Consider the following 13281-nt stretch of genomic DNA (forward strand, 5'->3'; position numbering starts at 1 on the left):
CTCCGAGGGTGTGAGTGCAGGGGACAGTTCCCGGACCCCCCGCTGGACCACTGGGGAGTTTTGGTAAGTCTTGGGGGGGGGTCAAGAGGGTGGGGGGTTTGTTTAAATTGGTTTCTTTAGGCGGCCGAATAATTCGGCGAAGATTCGTGTATTCGTGGGGAATTGTGATACATTTCACTTCCCCACGAATACAACAAATATGGCCACATCCGATGCTGATTGCCAATATGTAGGGACCGAATGCACATCCCTAATAAAGACCCTCCTGGCTCTTCAGCCTGAAGTCCCCCCATTTCACCCATACACTTTACCTAGTCATTTTTTCACTTTTAAAATGTTTTCAGTCACTTAAACCAGATATTGAGCAGGACTAAATGCACACAAGTAAAAGACTTATGCTTGTCACTTTGGAAGGTTTTAAAATAGCAACTTATTCACGTAAATGTTGGTCCCACCCTGAAATGCCCTTAGCAAACCCCTTTTTTACATGTATGGACCCCAATTAATGAGTGTATTTTGCAGTTTTGAAAATATGTAACTTCATATGTGCTATTTTATGCACACAAGAGCTAATTTTGATACATGCATTGTTTAAAAATTCATCTTTCAGTTAGTAAAACTGTTTTTTTTATCTGATTTACAGAGTAAACATCACCGACAAGGAGAAACATGGCCGCAGAAAGCGCTGCTGGTATTTATTAAGAATCTTATATACTATTTTTAGTAGTGGACAGATCACAACCATACAGTGGTTTGTGTTCCACCTTCACGGAGCGGAAGGATGGAGGGCTGCCATCTCCAAAAAACAAAAAAACAAAACAACAACAAAAAAACCCAAAAAACAAACAAACAAACAAAACAGAGGTGGGTAAGAGTATGGGGCAAGGGTGTGGCCGCTTGGTGCGGCTGTTGCTACCCCTGATTGAGCTGGATGTTCACTGGGATGCGGATACGGCGCTGCTCTCTGCATTAGTGGAGGGGTGGAAGGGAATTGGGGCCGGAGGGTGCTGGAAGCCAATAGTGACGGGTGGGAGGGAGAAAAAGGGGGGGGGGGGGGGAAGATTAAAAAAAAAATGGATAAACTGCGTAGCTTGCTGGGCAGACTGGATGGGCCGTTTGGTCTTCTTCTGCCGTCATTTCTATGTTTCTATACATGTACACCCCCTCACCAAGTACAAAGAATACAGACAGTGGGGTCTCTTGACAGAAGTATTTGGATGCAACGGGGGTGAAGCTAAGGTAAAGGGGAGGCAAGCTAAAGAGGCATTTCCTCACATCATGCCCACCTCCATAGCATGGCTTCCTGTCTTTAAATTGGCTATAGAAGTCCCAAGGGCCTTCTGTGCAATTTTTAAAAAGGTGGCCAATTTCAACTTTCAAGTAAAACTATTAATAAAAATTATTTGATAGTTTCAATCAACTAATTCTTCTAGAGACATGAGAGTGAAGTCTGGAATCTATTACAGGAAGGGACAGAATCTCAATATAAATTCTGCACCTCCAGTTCTGTAACACACTCCACCTCCATAGAAATTCCCCCAACTATGGACCTTGAATGTTTTCCCTTAAAACTCACCATAAAAAAAGAAAGTCATATTCTTTTGTCACTTCATTAACAGCAACATCCACACTTTCCACTGCCAGTGCCAGACACATTGGGGTAGATTTTCAAAAATACATGCAATTTTCGTACAGTGATGCATTCGAGCCTTCCCCAATTCCCTCCCCCTACCTAAATTCCCTCCCTCTTCCCCTCTCCTCTGCACCCCCTAAACCCTACCGTTTTGGGGTTTTTTCTTTGTTTTATAACTTACTTCAGTTCTTCACCTCCCTGTCCAGAATAGGCAGGGAGGTGAAGAAGCCCGGCACTTATTCACGTAAAGTGTTTACATGCCTGGCTGGGCCCCTTTGAAAATTCGCCCGGCGCACACAAGGCCCGGCCACGCGCGTAAACCCTTTTGAAATCTACCCTATTGTGCAGTAAGACAAAACCCTGCAAAAAGACACTCAAACTCTATATAGCAAACAAGCAGTAACACTAAGGATTCAAACTGTTATCAACCCTATCTGTAAAAAAGCAGCACTGCAAATACCCGGCCCATTGAATTAAACACAGTCCCAGAAAGAATTCCTGTTAATCTGTGTGGCCCAATGTGCTATCTTTGGTTTGAAAAGTATTGTGGAAAGATGAGCTATGAAAGTCTGCTACTTCCAGCCTTGTTTCCTAGCATCAGCTGCTAGTTGCTTCAGCTCCTGTACTGTCCTGGGACCACAACTCCCAGATGTTTCTCATACCAAGGACACTAATGCTGATGTCATCTTCCGGTATCCTGCAGCAGGAGTAGAAAAGTTGGAATTCTCTTCCTGGTGGTAATGATCTCAGGAGGCATCACAGCAGTAGCTTTGACCTTCCTGTAGCTTTTCCTTGAGTCTGGCAACTCCAGCTTATCCACTAATATCAATTGTGAACATAAGAACATAAGAAATGCTATACTGGGTCAGACCAAGGGTCCATCAAGCCCAATATCCTGTTTCCAACAGTTGCCAATCCAAGTCACAAGTACCTGGCAAGTACCCAAACATTAAATAAATCTCAAGCTACTATTGTTTAAAATTAATAGCAGTTATGGATTTTTCCTCTAGGAACTTATCCAAATCTTTTTTTAAACCAAGTTACACTAATCTCTGTAATCACCACATCCTCTGGCAATGAATTTCAGAGCTTAAATATGTGCTGAGTGAAAAAGAATTTTCTTTGATTTGTTTTAAATGAGCTACTTGCTAACTTCATGGAGTGCCCCCTAGTCCTTCTTTTATCTGAGAGACTAAATAGCCAATTTACATTAACACGTTTCATGATTTTGTAGACCTGTATCACATTCCCCCTCAATCATCTCTATTCCAAACTGAACAGCCCTAACTTCCTTAGCCTTTCCTCATAGGGCAGCTTTTCCATGACCCTTATCATTTTGGTCACCCTTCTCTGCACTTTCTCCAGTGCAACTATATCTTTTTTCAAATGGGGTGACCAGAATTGCACACAATATTCAAGATGTGGTCTGACCATGGCGCGATACAAAGGCGTTATGACATCCATTGTTTTATTTGTCACATGAACATAAGAACATAAGAAGTTGCCATGCTGGGTCAGACCAAGGGTCCATCAAGCCCAGCATCCTGTTTCCAAGAGAGGCCAAACCAGGCCACAAGAACCTGGCAATTATCCAAACACTAAGAAGATTGTCATTCCCTTATTAATAATTCCTAACATTCTGTTTGCTTTTTTGATTGCCACAGCACACTGAGCTGACATTCCAATGTAGTATCAACTATGTCACCTAGAACTTAACAGTGTGTAACTACAGCAAGGGTTATTTTTCCCTATATGCATCACTTTGCACTTCTTTCATTAAATTTCATCTGCCAGTCTCACAAGGTCCTCCTGCAAATTATTAAAATCTGCTTGAGATTTAACTACTCTGCATAACTTTTTATCTGCAAATTTAATCACCTCACTCATCGTACTCCTTTCCAGATCATTTATAAATATATTAAAAAGCACCAGTCCAAGTACAGATCCCTGAATCACTCCACTGTTTACCTTTATCCACTGTGAAAACAGACCATTTAATCCTACTGTCTGTTTCCTGTCTTTTAACCAGCTTGCAATCCACAATAGGTCATCACCTCCTATCCCATGACTTTTTAGTTTTTTTAAAAGTCTGTCATACGGGATTTTGTCAAACAGCTTCTGAAAATCCAAATACACCACATCTACCAGTTCATCTTTGTCCACATGTTTATTCAACCTTTCAAAAAATTGTAGGAGATTTGTGAAGTAGCCTGAAACTTATGGACTCTACTGATTCCTGAACCACAACTCCCACACGTCTCCTATACCAAGGATAGCGATGCTGGTTTCAGTTTCAGCTCCTGCAAAGGTGGTGGCAATGACACTTCTCTCTATCTCAGGCTGTTTCTCCTCCTGTTACAATCCTGCCCATGGACCCCATCCCACGAGCAGGCGCTCCACTCACCACTCTGATGCTGCCGGTCCCCTGTTGATGTGGTCTTCATCTCCCCAGACCCCCGTCGTATGCGGCAAGTAACCACCGGGACTGACTCTGTCTTCACAGCCTTAGTGCCGCCGCCGAGACACCGCTCCTTTGTGGCCCTGAGCCGCTACCAGGATTCTCTCTTCACGGCTACTGCCGCTGCAGTCATCCACTTAAGCAGCAGGGAGCCGCCACCGCTGACCTCTTCATCTTCACGGCATGGAAACCACCTCCAACCTGGCCTTCTCCATCGCAGCAGGATGCCGCCACAGGCCTCTATTTCCCGGACTCCCTCTAAGTGCGGGCCCGCATGTCTTCAGTTTATTTAAAGGGCCAGAGGCGGGGAAAGCCTGCTGCCCCACCTGATGATGTCATCACTGTGTTCCCTGGGCCAGCCCTATAAAAGGGCTCTGCTTCAGTCCCACAGGGCCTTAGAATTGCATTCCATGGTCGTCCATGTTTCCTCTTCTCCGGTCAAGGTCTTCCGTGGTCTGCTCCTGTCTTGATGGCTTTGTGTTCCATGTTCTTCTCGATCCTGATGTATCCGTTAGTTCCTAGCTCCGGGTTCAAGCCAGTCTCGCCACTGGACCTCACCTCCAGAAGACCATCCTGGGAGTAAATCCATATTGATCTGGCATCCGTTTCCGGTCACTGGAGTCCTCTTCCAGCTGGACCCTTCTTTGAGAACTTCACAGATTGCTCCTTTGTCACATGTTCCAAGTCTTGATGTTCCTCGTCCAGAAGTCCTGATGTCCAGAAGTCTAGATGTTCCTCATCCAAGTCCTGATGTTCCGAGTCCACTCGTTCCTAGTCCAGAAGTATTTGATGTTCTATGTCCAGATGCCCTGATGTTCTTTGTTCCAGTCCGGACCCTCTTGAATCCAAGTTCCAAGTTCCGAGTTCCATGTTCCGAATCTTGAATCCTGACATCCTATGTTCCAGTCCTGATCCTGTTGTGTCCGCTAGTTCCTGTCTCTGGGTTGAAGCCTAGTCTCACCCGCCGGACCTCGCATCCAGATGACCATCCTGGGAGGCACCTGCATCCAGATCATCTTCAAGCCAGTCCAGTCCTGGAACTCATTTCGATCAGCAGGAAGCACCTGCACTCGTTCCAGAGACCATCTCTGTTTGGTTTCACAGAGATGTGGGTTTCAGCCTGGGTTCCATATGATCTTCAGGAGGCACCTGCGCTCAGGTTTCCACATCACCCTTACCAAGTTCTGCTTCTTCACCAAACATTATCAAACTTCTGGGAATGTACGCTTATTTGAATTAAAATTCTGCAGTAACTCCAGGTCCTTGGATTTGAACGACCTGCAGGAGGTGCTTGCACCCTAGGCCTAGCTCCATCCCACTGGTTCCAATTCAGTCAATGCTTCACTCAGCTTGATGCTTGTCATGGGACTAATTACAGCTACAATCCCGACTCTGCTTTGCACAAGTGGGAATTCCAGCTTCTAATTCCATTCCAGATTTCCTGAAGATATCATCTTGTTGTGCCTCTTTACCTTAATTTCAACATGGCAAATTGTTTTGAATCCATAGCTTGCAAACCACCACCCTTCTGGTGCCTTTTGCACAGCTTTTCAGCTGTTAGAATCCGGATTGGGAGATCTTGACTTGTCGTTTATCCACCCTTCTGATGTTGTCTTCGCTGCCAAACAGAGGTCCATGATTACCACCTTCAGGCTCCTCTGGAAAGCTTGCACAGTTCTTCTGCTCAGTTTCCACCAGGAAGGACCCCTTGCTCCATCTAAGGACTGCTCTTCAAGTATGTTCAAATCTTGCCAGCCTTTAGATGTTTCCATTCTTATAAGCTGTCTTCACAAAGACTTCTGCTACCATCTGCTCTCATTATCCGCCTATGATGGAAATGAGCATCCAATAGACTCTGCTGGAATAAGAAAATTATTCCTTACCTGCTAATTTTCGTTCCTGTAGTACCAAGGATCAGTCCAGACAGTGGGTTATCTCCCCCTTCCAGCAGATGAGTCAGATAGAACTTTGAAGGCTGCTTCCTTATAAGGTAGTGCACCCTCTACTAATCCTCAGTATGGAGTATATCAAAGCAAAGAGGAAAACCAGGATGGATCAAGAACAATAGAATTAAGTAGCAAATAACAGTGTGTAATGGGCACAAAACAATGTCAAACAACAAACTTGTAGAATGAACCATTAACCAGCCAAAGGAAAAAAGGCACTGAAGAAAAATTTGAGCAGAGAGGCAATCCCAAACCCAATAAACAGTCAGGGAGGGCATCTGGACTGATCCTTGGTACTACAGGAACGAAAATTAGCAGGTAAGGAATAATTTTCTTTTCTCTGTACATACCAGGATCAGTCCAGACAGTGGGATGTACCAAAGCTTCCCTATGTAGGGTGGGCCCCAGAAAGCCCTGCTCGAATGACCCTAGAGCCAAAGGAGCCAAAAGTAGGCAACTGTATGTGTAGACGATAATGACGAGCAAAGGTATGTAATGATTACCAAGTTGCCGCTGGACAAATCTCCTGGAATGAGACCGATTGCATCTCCGCCCAGGAAGCAGCCTGAGCTCGAAGAGAATGGGCCTTGACACCCGCCGGAAGTTGTCAACCTGCTCCAATGTAGTCTACCGAGATCGCCTCCTTCAGTCAGCAAGCAATGGTAGTTTTTGACGCCTTGGCCCCCTTCTTCGGACCATGCCAGAGAACAAAAAGATGGTCCGACAAGCGAAAATCATTAGTGACTTACAGATAGCGAATGAGGATACGCTTGACATCTAGCTTGTGTAGATCTGCCAATGCGTCCTCTGAGAAGGACGGAAACTCTACCGTCTGATTCAAGTGGAATTCGGAAACCACCTTGGGCAGAAAAGTAGGCACAGTGTGCAAGGAAACTCCCAAATCCATAAAACGAAGGAGGGCTCTCTGCATGAGAGTGCTTGAAGCTCCGAGATTCTGCGGGAAGAACAGATAGCTACCAGGAAAACCGTCTTGAGAGTGATATCCTTCAGAGTCGCGGAACGCATGGGTTCAAAGGGTGGTCCGACCAAGATTCGGAGAACGAGATTGAGATTCCATGAAGGATAAAGAGCGTGGACTGGGGGTTTCACGTGCTTCACCCCTCTGAGGAATCGGATGATATCCGGGTGAGAGGAAAGGGAAGTTCCCTCTCGTTGATGAAGTAGAGAGCCTAGGGCAAAGACTTGCACTCTCAGCGAGTTGTAGGTCAGAACCTTGTCCAGTCCCTGTTGAAGAAAAGATAGGATCTGAGCCACCGAGGCGGTCCATGGCGACACAGGTATGGAGACACACCAGTTCTCAAAAATTTCCATACCCTGATATAGGAGATGGAGGTAGACATCTTTATAGCCTTGAGGAGGGTCGAGATAACAGCCTCTGGGTATCCATGCCGTCTCAGCTGGCGCCTCTCAAAAGCCAGGACGCAAGACAGAAGCGATCGGCCTGGGCGAAAGATACCGGACCCTGATGTAGCAAGCATGGAAGGTGACCCAGACAAAGAGGTCCGTCCACTGCGAGGTTGATCAAGTCTGCAAACCACAGACGACGGGGCCGTTCCGGTGCCACCAGAATTACCTGGCCCTGGTGGGATTCTATTCTCCAGAGCACCTTGCCCACCAGAGGCCAAGGGGGAAACATGTAGAGGAGAATGTGATGGGGCAAGGGGAGGACTAAGGCATCCACTCCCACTGCGCTGTACTGTCTTCTGCGACTGAAGAACCGAGCTGCCTTGGCATTCCAGGAGGTTGCCATTATGTCCAGATATGGGGTCCCCCATCTGTGGAACAGGAGATTCACTGCCTCCTCTGAGAGTTCCCACTCTCTGGGATCTAGATGTTGACGGCTGAGAAAGTCGGCTTGAATGTTGTCAACGCCTGCGATGTGGGAAGACGCTAGGCGGGAGAGGTGAGTCTCCTCCCATGCCATCAACCTGTCTGTCTACCGAGAGACATGACGGCTCCTCGTGCCCCCTTGGCGATTGATGTAGGCCACAGTGGTCGCATTGTCTGAGAGTATTTGGACTGCACGACGATGGACGAGAGGTAGGAAGCGTTTCAATGCCAGATGCACTGCTCTGGTCTCCAAGCGATTGATCGGCCAAGTTGCTTGGGATGGCGTCCACTTTCGTTGTGCAGAACTCATCTGACACACCGCTCCCCAGCCAGAGAGACTTGCATCCATCGTGACGATTACCCATTTTGGGATGTCCAAAGGAACACCCTGGAGAAGATGAGACAGGTTGAACCACCACGAGAGACTGTCCTTGTTTCCCTGCGGGAGAGGAAGGATGGCTTGGAAGTCCTGAGACACCGGCTTCCAGCGGGAGAGCAAGGCGCGCTGTAAGGGACGCATATGTGCAAACGCCCAGGGGACCAGATCGATCGTGGAAGCCATGGATCCCAGGACCTGGAGCTAATCCCATGCCGTTGGAAGCGAGAGACTGATGAATCACTGTATCTGAGCTATGAGTGTATGAGCCCTGTCCGGGGGCAGAGATACCTTGCTCTGCACTGTGTCGAAATGCGCCGCCAGGAAGTCCAGAGACTGAGATGGAGAAAGGCTGCTCATGGCGAGGTTGACCACCCAACCGAGGGAATGAAGAAGCATCAACACCTTGTGGACTGCCCGGTGGCACTGGGCTGAGGACTTTGCCCGAATGAGCTAGTCGTCCAGGTATGGGTGCACCAAGACTCCCTCCCTCCGGAGAGTGGCAGCTACTATTATCATCACCTTCGTGAAGGTTCGAGGAGCGGTCGCAAGACCAAAGGGAAGAACCTGGAACTGGAAATGCTGTCCCAGAATCTTGAATCGCAGAAAATGCTGATGTGCTTGGAGGATGGGAATGTGTAGATAAGCTTCCATTAGATCCAGGGAGGCCAAAAATTCTCCAGAGTGTACCGCCGCTATCACGGAGCGCAAGGTTTCCATCCGAAAGTTGGGAATCTTGAGGGCCCTCTTGACCATCTTGAGATCCATGATCAGGCAGAAGGAACCTTCCTTCTTGGGGACTAGGAAGTATACTGATTAATGTCCCTGTCCTACTTCCAGGGGGGGGGGGGGGGGGGGGAACCAAACGAATCGCTCTGAGAGCCAGAAGCCTGTCGAGTGTCTGCCGGACTATGAGTTGTTTCTGGACTGGGCCCACATGGAGAGAAGAAGAACCTGTCTCTTAGTGGCCGAGCAAATTCTAACACGTAGTCATGTCTTAGAATATCCAGGATCCATTGATCTGACGTGATTTGACCCACTCCTCGTAGAAAAGGGAGAGACGTCCCGGCATAGCTTTCATTGTAAAGACTTGGAGGACGTCCCCTGGGCAGGACCAGAGCGGGGTTGTCTTCAGGCACGAAAGGACTGAGTTCAGGATTGAGATCGAGAGGACGGCTGATGAGGAGCTGCAGTCCTTGCCTGGTGGAAACGACGTTGATTCCTGAATCAGCTTCTAGTGGAATTAAACGACCTAGAAGAACGAGGGCGATCCTTTGGCAGTTTGTGTACCTTATTCTCTCCGAGGGACTTGATAATCTGGTCCAGATCCTCCCCAAATAGTAGCTTGCCCTTGAAGGCTAGGGATCCCAGCTGCGACTTGGAAGAAGAATCCGCAGACCAGTTGCGAAGCCAGAGACGTCTAGCCGAGACTGCATAAACCATAGATCTGGCCAATACTCTCAGAATGTCATATAGAGCATCTGCTCCATATGCTATGTCAGCCTCCAGGTGGTCTGCCTGAAGTGCTACCTCAGGAGGCAACTCCTGGGAGCTGAACATCTATTGAAGCCAGTGGAGGCCTGCACGCTGAGCGAAGGAACTACAAATGGCCGCCCGGACCCCTTGGGCGGACACCTCAAAAATTCTCTTAAGATAAACTTCCAGCTTTCGATCTTGAAGATCTCGCAAGGCTGCACCACCCGTTACCGGAATGGTAGTTCTTTTCGTCACCGCTGAGACTGCAGAATCTATTTTGGGAACCTTAAGAAGCTCCAGGAAAACATCCGGAGAGGATATAGCTTATCCAAGGCTCTGCCGACCTTGAGGGAGGTCTCCGGAGAATCCCTTCCCTGGATAACAGTTGAAGGATCGTGGGATGGGAAAGAAAGGACCTACACAGCGGACGAAAACCAGCCAGAAGGGGGTCCCCTTTCTTTGCTGGTGGATTAGGCTCAGGTGGGTCTTGAGGGACTCAATGTCCAATTCCTATAGGATATGTGGAATGAGGGGTTCCAGCTCATCCCTCTGGAAGGTCCGCAAGACTCTAGGATCATCCCCTTCCAATTGAGCTGAAGTTGAAGGTTCCACCCGGATCCGGGTCCTGCTGAGGAACAGACCCCCCTGCAGAGGGGTGTACCAAAGGACCCTCGGAGCGCTTGAGGTGGTCAGAGGTTACCCCTGGTCACGAGACCGCTGACCCTGGGCACTCCCCCACAGTCTGGGCACTTCCCAAGACCTCAGTGGAATCAGCCATTCTGGGTACCTTAGGAGGAGGAGGTCCCGCCAGAAATTCCTGGTGCTGGCCCATTCTGGCCAGGTAAGGCATTGTGAAGCAGGAGAACAAAATCCGTGGAAAACGGAGGTGGCCTCGATGGAGGAAGAGTAAGAAGATCCCCTGATGCAGGAAAAGGCTCCAGAGGTGGAACGGGTGTCAAAACTGGCAGCTGAGATGAAAAAGGAGCAACCTGCTCTTTCCTGTTAGCGCCGGAGCAGCCGAGTCTGGAGACAAATGGCTGCCGTTCCTGCGGTCAGTGGGATCGGGCCGGCCCTTGAGCATCGAGGATGCCAGAAGATGAGAACAAGAGTGGCCCTGCGGTTGAGAGGGTCCTCCCCACCAGGAAGGCAAGCTGTGCAAATCACCTCATGGAAGACCCTCCTCATCCGGGGCTCCTCCCACAAGCACCGCACCTGAATCGAACAAGGCATGGGGATCCCAGACGGAGTTGCGAGGGAACCAGCTGTTCTTAACAGCAAGAAAACAGCGGCAGGGTTTAAAGCTGTGGGAAGCAGGAAAAACCTCAGCTTCAGCCTGTTCTTCCTACGCTCACTAGGTTCGTAGCTGTAAGAAGCGGGTAATAGCTCCATTTCAGTCCTGCTCTCTCTCTATCCCTCAGCGACCCACAGATAGAGGTACAGAGGAATAACTCCTCTCTGTGCCGGCTGCCCAGAGGAAAACGCATCTCAGGGGCAGTGGGTCAGATAGCAGCCACAGGGGGAGAGGTCGGCACACCAACTTGCACCCCGGAGAGAGGAGAGAGGAAATAACCTGTCAAAAGGAATAAAAAACAAACTTACCCCGACAGAGATGGGAGGGGTGGGGAAAGCTGCAAGTAGTACTGCCTGCAAGCTATAGAATGCTCCCACTAAAACAGGAGCGGAGGCTACAGGAAAGCTCCTCAAATAATTCCCTCAGAAAATTCAAAATTTCAAAGATTTTTTTTAATTACACTTGATCCATCCAAAAGAAAGGAAAGCTGAGGAAAATAGAAAAATTCCAAAAAAATCTTTCTAGTCATCTCATGGGGAAAGAAAGCCACCACTGTCATCTGCTGGAGTCAAGAGAATACAGAGGATTAGTAGAGGTGCACTACCTTATAAGGAAGCATCCTTTCAAAGTTCTATCTGACTCCATCTGCTGGAAGGGGAAGATAACCCACTGTCTGGACTGATCCTGGTACATACAGGGAACCTTTTGTCGCCAAGCCTTGCCTTCTGGAGCTTGCCATCTATCAAGCCATTCTGGAGATCCCATTCTAGAAAACAGCTTTTATTTAGAGTGGAGCATTACGTCTATCACATGGAAGCCTGCATTAATATTCGGATTATACCTGAGATGCAACTTCCTTCTCAACCTTATTAAAAGGGCTGCACTCATCCATCTGGTTTTACAAGAGTTTGTGTTCAGTAACCCTGTCCATCTCTCCATACCTGTCAACTGCAACTCCATGTACCATCTATCATCAAGAGTATAAAATTTCCCCAAAATCAGCTTTCCACCTTCGGAGCAATGTTTGGACTGTTTAGTCCACCTGGTGTTCCTCATACATGTTCAATTAAACAAGTGATAATCTGAAAGTTGGCACTCTCTTGGTATACCATCTTAAATCCAAGATTCCAAAAATGATGCCTTAAATCTACTATCTGGCTGCTTTCAAGAAAGAAATGCTGTGGAGGTGTTCCTCACTCATGTCCTGATTTAATAACAACCTGAACTGGACCATCCCTTAAAATGATGTTACTACTTCAGTGCTTCCAGTTCAACCTGGGTCATGTCTTCTTTTGAGTTTCATGTGTTACACGTTGTCTTCAGAATGTTAATTTGCCTTATCATTTCAGCTCCTTCCAAGCTTTGACTATCCTGTGTTTGGACCCCAAGATCCAAGCTGGTATAGTAGAGAAGAGGCTGAAGAGGGGGCGCTGATACGCTCCTGCCTGCGGACCCCATCCCGCGAGCAGGCCCTCCAGTCACCACTCTGATGCCACGGTCCCTCGTTGATACGGCCTTCGCCGCCTCAGACTGCTGTCATATGCGGCAGGTAGCCACCACCACTGGTTCCGTGTCGAGGCTTGGTGCCACTGCCAAGACACCACTCCTTTGCGGCCTTGAGCCGCTGGCAGGACCTCCTCTTTGCCATCTCCGCAGCGGGAGAGACACCGTCAGGATTCTCTCTTCACGGCTGCTGCTGCTGCAGTCATCCTCTTAAGTGGCAGGAAGCTGCCACCGCTGACCTCTTCATCTTCACATCATGGGAGCCACCTCCAACCTGGCCTTCTGTATCGCAGCCTCCAACACAGGCCTCTGTTCTCCTGGACTCCCTCTAGGTGTGGGCACGCACCTCTTCAGTTTATTTAAAGGGCCAGTGGCGGGAAAAGCCCATGGCCCCACCAGATGAAATCACTGTGTTCCCTTGTCCAGCCCTATAAAAGAGTTCTGCTTCAGTCCCTCGGGGCCTTCGAATCGGATTCTATGGTCGTCCATATTTCCTCTTCTCTGATCAAGGTCTTCCGTGGTCTGCTCCTGTCTTGATGGCTTCGTGTTCCATGTTCTTCTCGATCCTGATGTATCCATTTGTTCCTAGCTCCGGGTTCAAGCCAGTCTCGCCACCGGACCTCACCTCCAGATGACCACCCTGGGAGTAAATCCGTATTGATCTGGTGTCCGTTTCCGGTCATTGGAGTCCTCTTTCGGCTGGACCTTTGAGCGCTGCCCGGATTCCTCCTTCTTCACATGTTCCAA

This window comes from Rhinatrema bivittatum, chromosome 3 (genome assembly GCF_901001135.1).
Source record: "Rhinatrema bivittatum chromosome 3, aRhiBiv1.1, whole genome shotgun sequence".
NCBI classification, from domain to species: Eukaryota; Metazoa; Chordata; class Amphibia; order Gymnophiona; family Rhinatrematidae; genus Rhinatrema; species Rhinatrema bivittatum.